The sequence below is a fragment of the Leptodactylus fuscus genome, chromosome 7 (genome assembly GCF_031893055.1).
Source record: "Leptodactylus fuscus isolate aLepFus1 chromosome 7, aLepFus1.hap2, whole genome shotgun sequence".
In the NCBI taxonomy this organism is placed as follows: Eukaryota; Metazoa; Chordata; class Amphibia; order Anura; family Leptodactylidae; genus Leptodactylus; species Leptodactylus fuscus.
In genome coordinates this window covers 134405929-134411514 of record NC_134271.1, presented here as the reverse complement: position 1 = coordinate 134411514, position 5586 = coordinate 134405929, and the positions used below count along the sequence as shown (strand labels likewise).

The window sequence follows — 5586 nt, the reverse complement described above, 5'->3', positions numbered from 1 at the left end:
TCATGGTCTGAGTCGTGCTCACATGGTCGCAATTGGGCCCCATTGTCAGGGTACAGGGATCAATGACCGGTGCTCGATACATGCAACTGATGGCAGACCATCTGGTGTTGGAGCTCCCTGATGGGGACTTGCACATACGGAGACAGTTGTTTCTCATGGACATTGGTCTGTGAATAATGGCACAGCCATTGGAATAAGCCCTGGCTCAAAATAAGCCAACTAAAATATGGTATATATCTAGAGAAAACAGTCTACAGATACTCCAGATTTATCTTCCAGCATCAAACACAGTGATAAATCTGGTGTATTTTTAGACTACTTGTCTGTTAGTAGGTCTTTGGAATAAGTTCTTCAAGGCTTTCTTCATGTCTTTGTTCCTTAATGTATATATGATTGGATTTAAGGCCGGGGTTATGACGGTGAACATTATCGCAGCTGCTCTGTCTTGATCTAAAGAATCTTTTTTGTGTAGTTGAGCATAAGTGAATATGGCGGTTCCATATTGGAGAGTGACTACAGTGAAGTGAGCGCTACACGTAGACACCGCACGCTTTCGTCCTTGGGAGGTTTTTATTTTTAGAAGATATTTGCTAATGAAGACGTAAGAAAGGATAGTCAACATTAAGGTTGTGATAGCTAGTGTACCAGTGACTCTAGCAAGGAGATGGAAATTCAGAGAGACATCTGTACAGGCCAAATTAAGCAACGGTTTAACATCACAGAAGAAGTGTTTCACCACATTTGGTCCACAAAATGGAAGCCTTGAAGTCATTATACTGTGGACCGAGGCATGGCAAAATCCAATAACCCAAGACGATGAGGCTAGGCCATAACAGACGCTCTTATTCATGATGGTTGAGTATCTCAAAGGATGTGCAATGGCTACAAATCTATCATAGGCCATAACTGAAAATAGTATGCCTTCTGTACTACCCAAGAAATGGAAGAAATGGACTTGTAGCATACAGCCATAGAATGAGATCATCTTCTTCTGAGACATAAGATTTGTCAGCATCTTGGGGGACAACCACCGATGAGCAACAGATGTCAAGGAAAGCCAAGTTCCACAAGAAGAAATACATGGGAGTATGGAGATTGGGATCAGAAATAGTGATAATCATTATGGAGAGATTTGCTGCTAATGTTAGTAGGTATAGTAATAGAAAGCTTAAGACGAGAGTCACCTGAAGAAAATCTTCAATTTCCAGACCAGCTAAAAAAAATTCTGTAACTGAGGTGGAATTGTTCAAATTCATTGTAATGTGTTGTGTCTGGAAGTAGTCAAAGCATTTTATGGGCCAAAGGGATTTTAAGAAAATAAGTAATAATACAAATAATTCCATATTGTTATGTTACATGATGTTATTAGCAAATTATCAATGGAGGATCAATACTATGTGCCATAAGTGCGAGAAATTCCTTGGTGTATCTTTATGATCCATCACTATCATTACTGGTAGACCATCTCCACCTAAGTGATAAAAATGTAATTTTTTATTTTTCAGTTCTTTTTTATGTAATTTTGTAGACTGCACTTTCATATTCTATTCAGATTTGCTGAATTTTAATCTTAGCATTGACAACCACTAATAGCCATTAGAGATGAGCGAGTAGTATTCAATCGAATACCTCGCCGACATAGGAATGCGTGTAATCGGCCGAACACCAAGGGGTTAAATGCTTTGAATATTCGATGCATTTAACCCCTTGGAGCTCCGCCGATTACACACATACCTATGCCGGCGAGGTATTTGATCGAATACTACTCGCTCAACACTAATAGCCATTATTGCAGTGCTTGTACTGCTTTGGACAGCTTAAAGGCGTTGACCTCTTTCTACTTATTTTTACAAATATTCAAGAAACAGCTTTTGTAATCTATTTACCTTTTAATATCAATAATTCTGAAAATATTTTATCAATATAATAATAATAATTAATATTTACTAATATTTATTAAATAATATTTATTCCATTAGGTGAAAAAAATGATAACAAGCTAAAGCATACCAAATACTATATATTAATCCAGTGTCCCCGGAGTCATATCTACCCACAAAATAGAGACAATGTAAAAAACAGTAGAACAGAAGGGCTGAGCAGTGCGTAGTGCATTATCATTTATAAATGGGAATGTGACAGATATAACAAGATGGCTCCTACATGGGTTTCAAAAACATAGGGTTTCTCGCCTCGCTTCCTATAAACATATCAAGAGTTTTGTGGGCTTCTCAGTAGTTCAGACTGATCATGTACATGTAAACCAAAGAGATGTACAGTGATGCCCTCAAACAAAATGAAATGTTCTAGATATTTAAATTAAATTCTCTGGTTCCTGATGTTCTCAATGAGACTTTAGAGGATGGGTGCTGTATTGAATTTTTGACTTTGTATGTCTCTAGAATATTAGTTCTAAAGACATTCTATTTATTTATTTTTTTACTCAAGAGCATATCCCCCCCAAAAAAAATAAATAAAAATAAATAAATAATAATAATAATAATAATTTTGTCTGGTTTTCAATAAATCTATTAAGAGTTAACACTATTTGTATTTCTGTTTTGATAGTTCATTAATCTGATCTATGTTTTAACTGATTTTTTATGGGTTCGATTTCTTTAATAGTATTTTGGAGCCATATTTTATTTACTTATCACCTCATTCACTTTTTGAGAGTGTTTGGGATATTGTCTTATTTTAGTGTAATGCACATTTTATAAAGGAGAAGTTCAAGACCCCAAAACGCGTTGTGTATTACATTGGCATTTGGCTGGACTAAAGAAATTTTGCTACAAACATCTTCTGGATTTGCTCAGTCCTTCGTCCACTGGTCTGAATAATTGCAATATAGGTAATGTGTTATTTTCGATATACAGTAAGTTCCACAAAAACAAAACCCATGAGAAAATGACACAAATGTATTCTACCCAGGGGCTTCACGGTGGCTCAGTGGTTAGCTCTACAGCATTGCAGCGCTGGAGTCCTGGGTTCAAATCCTGCCAGGAACAACATCTGCAAGGAGTTTGTCTGTTCTCCCTGTGCTTGCGTGGATTTCCTCCTATACTCCAAAGACATATGGATAGTAGGAAAAATGTGCGTTGTGATCCCTATATGGGGTTCACAATCTACAAAAAAACAAATAAAAAAACATAAATGTATCCACCCCCACCAGTACATTATACAGAATATTAAATGGTACCATCATGAAGTACAAATTGTCCTGCAAGAAAATAAACTCTCATACACTGGAAAGAGAAAAATTAAAAAGCTGTGGATTGTGGAAGGTGAGGAGTAAGAAATTGAAATGGAAAGATGAGAAATGGCTGTGTTGTGTTGTGTTGTGGGGGGAAGGGGGGGTTCTTTTTTTTTTTTAATCTATCACTGGAATCTGTCTATCAACTATCTATCTATCTATCTATCTATCTATCTATCTATCTATCTATCTATCACATATCTATCTATCTGTCTGTCTTTCTAGCTCTCATGTATCTATTTGTGATATTAAATATGGAATATATACTAAATAGAATAATATTTTTTTAATACCTGCCCAACTTTATTTATAGTCACATACCTTGAAATTATCCTTATATTTTTAGATATTGACCACAGGAAACATTTCAAATGAATCTTCTTTTTGTATCCTCAGTCTTGAAGCCTGACATCTTCCTTGGAGTATTCTTGCAGGAGATGGCTTTTAAGGATTTTTAGTCTGTAACATGTAACGAGGGTAATTTGTTTGTTCATGTTGATTAACATTAAGTATCCCTATGGATCTGGTCTAGAAGGGAGCTCTGCAATTTATCTAGCGTTACCCCTTGACACAAGCCCTAAAGGGAGAACTACAATAAAACAATTAAATAATAAAGTAAATTATCTCAATAAATGGAACTAACTTATGTTTGTACAACCGTCCATACCAAGCACGATAACCAGTGGTAGAATTAAGAGCAGGGAAAAATGAGCTGACGTACATAAGTCTAGTTTGTCCTTAGGATACCCTTACATAGTGTGGCTCAGCCGCATGTGATATGTCCTAATTATAAGGCTGGTCTGTACTTTCCATTTGGAGAAATAGCAAGGTGGGGGTGCTGCCCTTACTAGTAATCACAAGTGGGCGCTAAACTCCAGGCTGCACCCGTACAGTTGCTATTGCTTGTGTTAAAAAAGTACAATTGCAACTAGACAATAAGTGCGACAAGTGCAACTAGACAATAAGTGCGAGCTGAATGTGGGCAGGTTGCACCGAGTAAGGGAAGCCGGATTGTTCTATAACTGCTTACTTATGACATGGATATAGTGAGATAAAGGGCAGAAAGAATATGCCTCTTGTGGAACCTTATTCAATCGGAGAAATGTTCAAGGAACCTTTAACTTCCTCTGTAGTTGACTGGGTTCACCTGATGGATGTCTTCAATGCTAAGAAGAACCCAGTGGGTCGTGTTCTACTGCCAGACGACAATGAATATATACCCATATTGTAATTCAGTAATAAATAGAAATGGAACAACCAAGAGTTCCACAAATATCAGGAATTGCGCTCCTCAATAAACAGAGCCTCAGGCCAGACCATAGATATAACACAACTTTAATATGCGGATAAAAGATAACACATTTCATGGTTTGCAACGCTATTGACAGCATACCCCTTCATCAGATCTGTAGCCATTACTTGCTGTGATTGCAGGTTAATATACACCGAGTGGCCAAAAGTCATGGGAAGGTACCGCGGATCGCCCTGATAACTGCAGTAAGATGATGAGGCATGGACTCCACGAGGTGTTGGAAGAGTTCTGGAGGGGTATTGATCCATGCAGTCTGCACTGCAGCCCACAATTGGTGTAGTTGGCGCTGGGTCCATGGAACGGACATTGGTAACCACAGCATCCCATAAATGCTCTATGGGGATGAGGTCGGGCGAGCAGGCAGGCCAATCGAGGGTCCTGAGGTTACTGGTATGTTCATTAAGCCAGACCCGTGCCAGCAATGACATGTTGCATTGTCCTGTCTTTGAGCTCTGTGCTGCGGCATCAGCAAAGGGACACGGGTCCACTGTTGAAGCCTACGTGGTGCAGTTCTTGGTTTACAGTCCTGGTGGAAATGGTGTCCTGGTGCCCCACAGTCAAATCAGTGGTGATTTGACCCACAGTAGTCCATCGAGAGCCCCGTACAACTCACACAGAGGTGAAGTGACGTCAGTTCATTGGACACTCGTGGTCGTCTGATGCGCCAGTTTACGCAGCTGCCAATGTTGTCTCTGCGATATTGCAGGTCCACCCGAGACACTGTTGACCTTGGAAACCCAAATTCCCGGATAAACTCAAAAATGCTATGCCCCATGCGTCTTGGACCGATTATCATCCCACGTTCAAAGTCACTTAACTCGCGACGTGCTGCCATGTTCACGAGACACCTGTCTGCATCAGACTGCTCAGATATCTTGGCGACACTAGCGCTATAGGCCGCATCACATCACACTATTTGAGTGTCATATCTGACACAACCGGCACTGGGACACGCCTTCCCGTGACTTTTGGCCACAGAGTGTATTTAGCATTTATGGTATATAATATTGAATACATTCAA

General features: G+C 39.1%; 1 pseudogene; it reads right to left on the bottom strand.

Annotated features, from left to right (window-relative positions):
- Positions 1–310: 310 nt before the first annotated feature.
- Positions 311–1256, bottom strand: LOC142214539 (olfactory receptor 12D1-like; annotated as a pseudogene).
- Positions 1257–5586: the final 4330 nt, after the last annotated feature.